The sequence below is a fragment of the Octopus bimaculoides genome, chromosome 19 (genome assembly GCF_046866305.1).
Source record: "Octopus bimaculoides isolate indiv1 chromosome 19, ASM4686630v1, whole genome shotgun sequence".
Lineage (NCBI taxonomy): Eukaryota > Metazoa > Mollusca > Cephalopoda > Octopoda > Octopodidae > Octopus > Octopus bimaculoides.
The window spans coordinates 50,082,950-50,092,949 of NC_142946.1; the positions used below are offsets into that span (position 1 = coordinate 50,082,950).

Consider the following 10,000-nt stretch of genomic DNA (forward strand, 5'->3'; position numbering starts at 1 on the left):
TAGCTGGGAAAGGTCGACAATGAGGTACTCCAACTGGTGGTTATAAACTGCTAAGCTTTCGGCAAGGCTGGTCTGTTTTTTTTTTGTAAGTTCAGTGAGACAGACGTGCTGAAGGCTTAATCATAACAAACAACATATGGACTATAACAGCGTTAATCTTTCGGCTTCTTTTGTTATTTTCATTCAAACAAGCTTTTACGTGCAATCTCTCGCATACGTATACTGAAAGATAAAGAGGGAAAGTTTCATATACATATATATGGAAATAGATATAGAAGTCACTTCTGCATACACACGCATACACAAGTATGTTTTTACGTGTTTCAGTAACTGGAAAGGTTTGAGTGGAAAAAAAGTCGGTCCCAGTTCTAGCTATTATTATTATTTTTTTTGTCTTGTATAATTTTGGTACTTATTCTGTTAGTTGCTTTTAGCGAATCTAGTTCTAGGACGTAAATAAACGAGCACGTGTTGTCAATCTACGTGAGGAGAAATACACAGGCAAAGACACGCACATATACACACATACATACATACACACACACCACACGCATGCGTGCGCACACACACACATACACGCACGTACGAAGAGCTTTCATAAATATAGTTTCCATAGAGCTATTTGGGAGTAGGGGCTAAGTCGATTACAACTGGTACTTATTTTAATGACCCTGAAAGGATGGAAAGTAAAGTCGACCTCGGTGGAATTTGAACTCAGACCGCTAAGCATTTCGCCCGATGTGCCTAAGATTCTGCCAGCTCGTCGCCTTTGATTGTATGGAATATATTCTTTTCTACTCTAGGCACAAAGCCCGAAATTTTTAGAGGTGGGGTGGGGGGCAGTTGGCCCCAGTACGCAACTGGTACTTAATTTATAGACCCCAAAAGGATGAAAGGCAAAGTCGACCGCGGTGGAAATTGAACTTAGAACGTAACGGTAGACCAACTAACGCTAAGCATTTCGGAGAGCGCAGACCTCCGCCAAGCTCATTTTAAGATAGATATGCGAGTAAAATTACTAATAGAGAAACGAAAATAAACTTTGGAAACAGCAACGCCACCATAGGTTACGTGGAAACGATGAACGTGTTTTCAAGGGAGATAATAAAAAAAACGTAACATTGTTATGCTTCATGTAAAGTAAATATAACAAATGAAAAATCCTTCAAGAATCCATAACAATTCTCGGATCACTATCAAAATTTCATCATCTGTTTCTTGTGTCATTACCAACTTTTCCTGCAAGTTTCATCAAATACCGTTTACAACTTTTTGAGTTATTTTGCACACAGACGGACAGATGGACAAACCAACGCCGATGAAAACATAACCTCCTTCCTTGGTGGAGGTAAAAAAATATTGCAGTTGAGTAGATGAATAAACATTGGAACTAGTGAAAAAAGTAGAAATAGATATACGAATATACACATATGAATATTTATATATAATATAATATGTGGCAATTATTAGGTTGCCGTAATAAGACTCCGAGATTCTGATGTCGGGGCAGAAACCTGCTCCGGCATCTCGTCAGTTATCGAGGCAAACGAAAAATGCTATGAAAGTGAAAATGAACGCACACTACGCCCGGTCTGGGAATCGAAACCGCCATCCTCCGAACGCTAGTCCGCTGCGCTAACCACTGGGCCATTGCGCTCCACGCGTATAATGAAAAGACATTTAAAATGAAAACAATGAAAACATCAGCTACAGGGATGCAGAGTTGTCAGTGGTACAAAACTGAGTTGGTAGCAATCGGAAAGTAAAGTGTAATAGAGTAAAAATAGAAAATTAGGAATATTGGTAAGGATCCGATAGACAACTCAAAACGTATATGTACATGTGTGTGTGTGTGTGTGTGTATGTATGTATGTGTGTGTATGTAATTTATATTGTGTAATATATGTGTGTGCTAGTGCGTATGTGTCGATATATATATATATATGATTATACCTATATTATACACATTCATATATATACATGTGAGTTCGTACGTATATATATATATATATATATATATATATATATATCCATTCATACATCCATACATCCATCCATCCATCCATCCATCCACCTAATCATCTATCTATCTAGACTCACCACACAGATGTTTACTTATGAGTAACATTGTGTGTATATATATCCGTACAATGTATATATATACATATATCTACGTATGTGTGTGTGTGTGTGTGTGTGTGTGTGTGTGTGTGTGTATTTAAGGATTACATTAGTAACGTAAACATAACGACGAAATCCAATTTGTTGGAGACGTTAAATCGGTAATAGGCAAGAACTTATCGAACACCAATGATCGAGAGAAGATCAATAAAAAATGAGAATGTCTGATGTTATCACCGCAGAAGATATATTTAGCTAAGACCAGATTAAGAGCAGATTAAAGAAGTTACAAATGCTTAGCGGGAAACGGCTTAAAGAAGTGTCATGTATAGGGAGTATTACTAAAGATAAAAGTCGCGCGATATTAGAAGAAAATTATCGATTTTTAATCGAAGTACACAGCCGCAGAATCTGCTATTCATGTTGCTGGCTACCGGACGTTATTGAATCAGAATCCTTTCTTTCGCAGTAAACAAATCAAGTTCGATGTTTCTCTCTCTGTCTCTCTCTCTGTCTCTCCACATACACACGGATGCTCGCTCACTCGCATAAACAAATACGTACACAAACACACACACACATACAAACAGACACACACACACATACAAACAGACACACACACACACACATATATAATAATATAAGTTTAGTCTTTCCTTTCCTGAGCGTCCAATAATACTATCCATATCACGTCCTCACTTTGTTGTTTTTTTGTTATTGTGTTTTTGAACTATATATATATATATATATATATATATATATATATATATATATATATATATATATTTATACGTACATATTTAATGTAGAAAGAATTAAACAAGTTAACGAGATTTAATTAGACTGAGAAAATTGCAAAGCAAAGCAAAGTAAAGGACAAAACAAAACAACACACAAAAAAAAAAAAATCAACAAAAATTTAAATCATTGATATTTTAAACTTTGCAGCGAATAACTACGGAAGACCATTCCTGACATGTTTTGGGTCTCATTAACATCACTATCGAACTGTTAACTTCAATGTACTTGACGAAAATTGAAAATCAGATTAGATGTTTACTAAATTGATTTTTCGTCAACGTATAATTACTGTAGTCTGACGCCATAGTGAGTTTACCATCAAACGTTTGTATCTTACATAATAAAAGTTTCGGATATAGAAACCTGTGTCCCATATATTGGACAACGAGAATTCACTTCGGTTAAATCGATCCCTGTATTTTACCAATATCTATTTTAGTGACTTTCAAAGAAGGGATGAAAAGCAGAAAAAAAAAAACTCAAGCTTGGGAGAATTGAATCAAGAACGTAACGGGACGTAACTTAATATCAAAAAGGCATTTAATACGTTGTTCTACCAATGAGTGAGCCTGTATAGTGTTGCTGAAAATAGTAAAATCTCCCTGAAATTCATTTTAAAACAGGAGGGGTCGGGAATGTCGACAATGTATTCACAAATAAACTATATCTGCAAAAAGTCCTTCATCTTTTATCATTTTCTTCTTTCTTCTTTTGTCTTTTACTTGTTTCATTCCTGAGACTGCGGCCATGCTGGGGCACTGTCTTGAAGAATTAAGGTCGAACGGATCAGGAGAGAACGAGACTAGCAGAGTAAATTGTAAATAAGCCTGCAGGAGATAATGGAAAAACGGTGTTGTAGCTAACCCAAGAAAAATCTTGAAACTTCAGATTTTGGCATTGAGATCGTTGATTGCCGACGCCTGTAAAATAGAAAATAGCACATGAAAAGAGAGATAGAGATAGATAGATAGATAGATAGATAGAGAGAGAGAGAGAGAGAGATAGAGAGAGAGAGAGAGAGAGAGAGAGAGAGAGAGAGAGAGAGAGAAGTAAACTACGTCTGGTAGAAAGATTGAATGAGCAATGTTGGAACACATCTGACCATATGTCTCGATTCGATCAGGGTTAAACAATAACAATATGAGCAACAACAATTGCAATAGCAGCAGCATCAGCAACAACATCAACAACAACAACAATAACAACAACAACAACAACAAAAACATCATCAACAACATCTAAAATAAAAACAATGGCCACAGCTGTCCACGATATCTGACATAATATCATAGCTAATTTGATGTTCGTTGTTTGCCGTTAGAATTATTGCAAGCATAAATCGACGTCATAATGGTGCGTCTATTGATAAAATGATATACTTCTAAGAAACATTTTCTTTTCTCCCGTAACTGGACATTTTCCAATAGTAATGGAAACAAAAGACCCCAGTTTAAACAGTCGAAGCACAGAGACAAAAGAAAAATCAGAAACATGTCAAATGGTAAGGTAAATTGATTTAAGGAATCTGGAATTGAAATTGTATTGAATATAAAGAGGCTAAATTGAAATAAACAGTTAATTTTATGGCATCGCTTCACCTATGTCTATGTTTCTCCATTACAATATGTCTTATTGTCTCGTCTCTCCTTTTCTTGATATACACAAGCATACAAATACGCGCGCACATTTATATATATATATATATATATATATATATATATATATATATATATATATATATATATATATATATATATAGGCGTGGTTGTGTGATAAAAGTTTGCTTCCCAAGTATATAGCTCCTGGTTCAGTCCCACAATGTGTCACCTTCGGTGTCTTCTCCTGTAACTTTGGCCCCGCCAAAGCCTTGTGAGTGGCATTGGTTGACGGAAACTGAAAGGGGCCCCGTCATATATGATGATGGCTTATCTGACCGAAGCTATTCAACACTATTCTTATTTAAGAATAATAAAGAAGCCCTGAGGTCGATTACGTCGTCTAAAAATGAAAAAAAAAAAAGAAACCTTCGAAGCGATGCTCCAGCACGGCCGCAGTCAAATGACTGAAACAAGTAAAAGAACATACGAATAAAAGAATTCTTTTCTACTCTAGGCATAATGCCAGAGATTTTGGGGGAAGAAGGGTCAGCCGATTAGATCGACTCCAGTACGCAACTGGTACTTAATTTATCGACCCCGAAAGGATGAAAGGCAAAGTCTACCTCGGCGGAATTTGAACTCAGAACGAAAAGACAGACGAAACACAGCTAAGCATTTCGCCAGCTCGCCGCCTTATGCGAATAAAAGAATTAAAGAGTCTATGGAAGTATGCATATATCTATATATTTAACGAGTGAATAAAGCGAATGCGCAGTAAGCAACTGTTTCCTACTCTAGCACTTCTAATACTTGGTAGATTGCTTCTCGTTTGCTTTTTAGATTTTCTCTATTCATACTTTAACGCCGCCACCTCCACCATCTCATGCTAACTTTCTGTGCATCCTTCCGCTCACTCTTATGGTGCTTAAATGCACAACCGAACGATTAAGCTCAATTGTTAAGGAATATATATATATATATATATATATAAATATATATATATATATGTGTGTGTGTGTGTGTGTGTGTGTGTGTATCTCTGTGTGTGTGTGTGTGTATCTGTGTGTGTGTGTGTGTGTATGGGTATATATGTATGTATATATATATATATATATATATATATATATATATATATATAAATGTGTGTGTGTGCAACTGCTTATCTCTTTCAAAGTATGCTTCGTATACAAGCCATTATCACCTGCACCGACAAATGTCAGTCTGCACCTCTTTACTAACATGTAAATATCCATGTCAACGTAGTATACACACACACACACACACACACACACACACACACACACACACACACACACACACATAATTATTGTGATCAAACGTCGGGATGCGTGGCGTTCAGTTATTCCATAAATGAAAAAAAATGCATTAAATATTACAAAACGTATGCGTAGGACAGACACCAGGACCCTAATTCTTCACCAGTTATCGACCGGAAATACTAACACCTAGCTTCTTGTCTAACGGGTTTAGACGATTGCTTATGTTCCCATAACTACCCACTACCGAATCCGGATATAAAAGCACACACGCACATATTCGTAAAGATGCCATATTTCTTGATGTAAAGTACCGCTTGCAGAAGTCTCTGCTTCTTAGACCATATTTGAATATCACGATGTGTTCATGGTGTATCATAATCTATGACAATGTTCCGTAGTATTTCATTGGGCATCACAATGATTCATAAAATATCACTGAATATCACAGTTTCACAGTGCATCTTAGCTTATCCAAGTGTTTCATAATGTATCGTAGAATTAACAGCCACCCGTATCATACGTTCAGCAATCTGTTTCACTCTTTACGTTCTTTTAAGTCTTGAAAATCTTCACTCGAACGGAATTTCTCATTAGTTTACTTTATCGACATTAATGCCATCAATTTTCATTCTAAATAGCTACCAGTAACACTGTTTACATTAATAAATCTCTCCAACTTCCTTTATTGTCTATGATAGATGAGTTGTTATATCGTTGTTCAATGTTGCTCTCTGCACTCTCAACACTAAAGATTAACCTTTTGCCGCAGAGATATTTTAATATAATATCTAACAAAGGCGATGAGCTGGCAGAGTTGTTAGCACGCCAAGCAAAATGCTTAGCGGTATTTCGTCCTCCCGCCGAGGTCGACATTGCCTTTCGTCCTCCCACCGAGGTCGATAAAATAAGTATCAGCTGAAAACTAAGATCGATGGGATCAACTTCCTCTCTTTCTCGAAATTGCTTGTTTTTGACTCAGCAGAAGGAAATATTTGCAGAAGACCTGATGAGATTAGACTCAAATACCAGCCATATTACTGAGTTTATCGGCAACACAAGAGACGTAAGGGTCACTGCTCCAATGCGGGAACATCTTCCAGTCAGTACATGCTAGAAATTGCAGCCAAATCATCCTCAAATATGATTCTAGGGTTAAAAATTTGAAGTGATACGACACGTGTTGAAAGGATGAAGCTGTTTTCGATCCAAAACGCATTAAAAATATGGGATAATTAAAGCTTGAAAGTCTTTGATCATTGGGTCGTTCAATCAAGACTAAACTCGTGTTGAAAAACAGCGCCATCACCGCCACTACAACCATTACCACTGCCACCAACAATACCATCACCACCACAAATAGCGACAAAAATGAAATGAAATTTGGCTGGATTTGAACTCATAATGTATTAGAAAGAAGATAAATTCTGTTTATACTCTTTAAGTAGGCACACTGTAATTTTCTGGAGATAATTGAAATGATTCCAACATGAAATCCAACTTTAAATTATAATTATAATTTAATATTCCTCCTTCTCCTCAAGAAAAAATAAATAAACATGAAACAAAGAAGTAAAGAAAGTCAAAGACGATGAAACAGATAGTAGCACGTAAAAAAATCGTACTAAAACAAATATCATCGTCTGACTCTTCCTTAGCTATTATTAACTTAGTAAAACAAACCCCTAATTTACAGCCCAGAAGCAAATGTAAAAATGAAATTTAAAAATAATGAAAAAAACGTAAAAAACATACATGGCTATGAATTATCTAACTTTTATCGATGTATCTCCTGTAAACGTCAGTTCTGATGAAAATAATCTAGTGAATTTAGAACGATCTTTTATTATGTTTTCCTTTCTAAACGTGTTTAAATTTTTTCGGCGTATTTATTTCTCTGTATATTTTGTTCGTATTTTATGTGGTATTTGTTTATAACAGTTGCATTGCTGCAAGATAATTTTAGATAATAATTTGAACAAGAAAATAAAAAAAAATACTGGATAAAAAAAAAAAAAAACTGAAATTAAAACCAAATAACAAGCGGACACACAGGCTCGAACATATACGCATTCTATATATATAGCCTGCACACATATACGGAATATCTATTCATACATATATATATGCGTGTATGTATGCTTGTATGTATATGCATATATATATATATATATATATATATATATATATATATATATATATATATATATATATATATATATATATATATATATATATATATATATATATATATATATATATATATGTATATATACGCACATACATATATGTATAGGTATATATAATCGTACGTTTAGATATATATAAAGAATCTTGCAAACCAAATCCAAAAACGATATATATGTATATAGTTATTTATATATATATTATATATATATGTGTGTGTACATAGATGTATTTATACATATAATATATATGTGTATTTAGATGTATATACATACACAATATATTTATGTATATATATATATATATATATATATATATATATATATATATATATATATATGCATGTATATATGCATGTATATATGCATGTGTGCGTGTGTGTACACATTTAATTATCCCTCATCATGTTCTACAGATTAGCGGCATGGTATTAATTTTGACAGTTCTGAGGACTTGTATTAACGTTGGCAGCGAGTAAAATCTTTTAAATTTTTCACTTACAAACTGAAACGAAGATTTTAAAATTCCTCTAGACGAAATCTTACATATAATTTTCATGCATCTGAGCGAAAACATTCTCGTTCCTACATTTTAAACCCCTCTAGAGAATTGAAAGCAACTTTTCTTTTAGTTAGAATACGAATCAAATTTTAATCTTATTATTCATAAATATCCTACATGTCAAAAAATCATTCCCGGTATCATAATCGTTGATATGTTTGGTAAGATTTCTCCCTCAGGTAAAATAGCTAAACAGGTATGTACCACTATTTGCATCTGTATAGGTAGTTCAGATTGCTTGTGGGCTTTTCTTTGTCTCGGTACAGGTAAGTTAACTTGTACATTATTGAAATTCCTTGAGAGTAAAAGAAGATTCTTTTACCTTATTTCCTGTGGGAAACTTTTGGATCATATCTTTTTCTTCTTGGAAGAAAGTCCTATAAATAGTTATTTTACAAGAAAACCAAATGGCATGTAAGAAGTTCATTTTTCCTGACCTTCAAAGTATGTGGAGGTGCGTAGTTTAGGGATTAATGTGTTGGACTTATGATCCTAAGATTGTAATTTCGATTCCTGGACAGGGCGATTTATAGTGTTGTTGAGCAAGACACTTCATTTCGCGTTGCTCCAGTCTACTCAGACGGTACAAATGAGTAACCCTACGATGGACCGGCGTCCTGTTCAGGTAGGGAATTTATATGCCATGGAAATCGGGAAATCAGCCCTCATAAGTCGACATGACTCTAGAAGGTAACTTTACTGTTACCTTTACCTTCAAATTATTCAGTATGTGTTTGTCCAGAACCCTGTACAAACCCCGTAGAACCAGAAGAAGGACGTTGTGTAGTGTGTGCGTGCGTGTGTATTGGGTAGTCATGGTTCAATGGGATGATCATGGTTGGGAGCGCACCAAGGACCGTATGTATGCTAGTTGAGGGCTGATCAGAATCTAAAAAACATCTTGTACTTATTTCAGTGGTTTCAGAAGTATAAAAGACCAAGCGAAGCCGACCGAAAACTGAATCCAGAAAGTGCATGTACGTACCGATTACCAGCTTTTTGGTTCAATAATCTACTGATTACCAGCTTTTTGGTACACTGTAGTTTGTGTTTGAGGTCTAAGTGGACATTCTCATATATCGAATGATCACTTCTCTCTGTATATATATGTATATATATATATATATATATATACACATACACACATATGTGGAAACTATTTATATTAATTGTGTTGAATTAATGAATTGTAATGTCGTTCTCCCTCTCCCTCTCTTTCTCTCTCCTTTTTATCAGTATGCGCATATTTCTGCGCAGGCCAAAATATAATGTCTCCAAAACAAGCTGAACATTCAGACAGCGGTGCTAAATTGCCAGCATCCTTCTAATGCCATGCCAAATCGTCTTCTTTCGTTTTCAGAAATATCTCTGCCAAGTCACTTTCGTCATTTTGTATATCCAAAACATTATTAATCTCTCTTTTCATTTTTAAGACGGCCGAAAAATTTAATTACA

General features: G+C 34.9%; 1 long non-coding RNA gene across 1 annotated transcript in view; it reads left to right on the forward strand.

Moving 5' to 3' along the window:
• The first annotated feature begins 4,264 nt into the window (after positions 1–4,264).
• Positions 4,265–10,000, forward strand: part of LOC149131865 (uncharacterized) — a 12,277-nt gene continuing 6,541 nt past the window's right edge. Inside the window, exons 1-2 of the long non-coding RNA XR_016237441.1 lie at positions 4,265–4,423; positions 9,462–9,522. This is a non-coding gene — a long non-coding RNA (uncharacterized LOC149131865). The remainder of the gene's footprint in view (positions 4,424–9,461; positions 9,523–10,000) is intronic.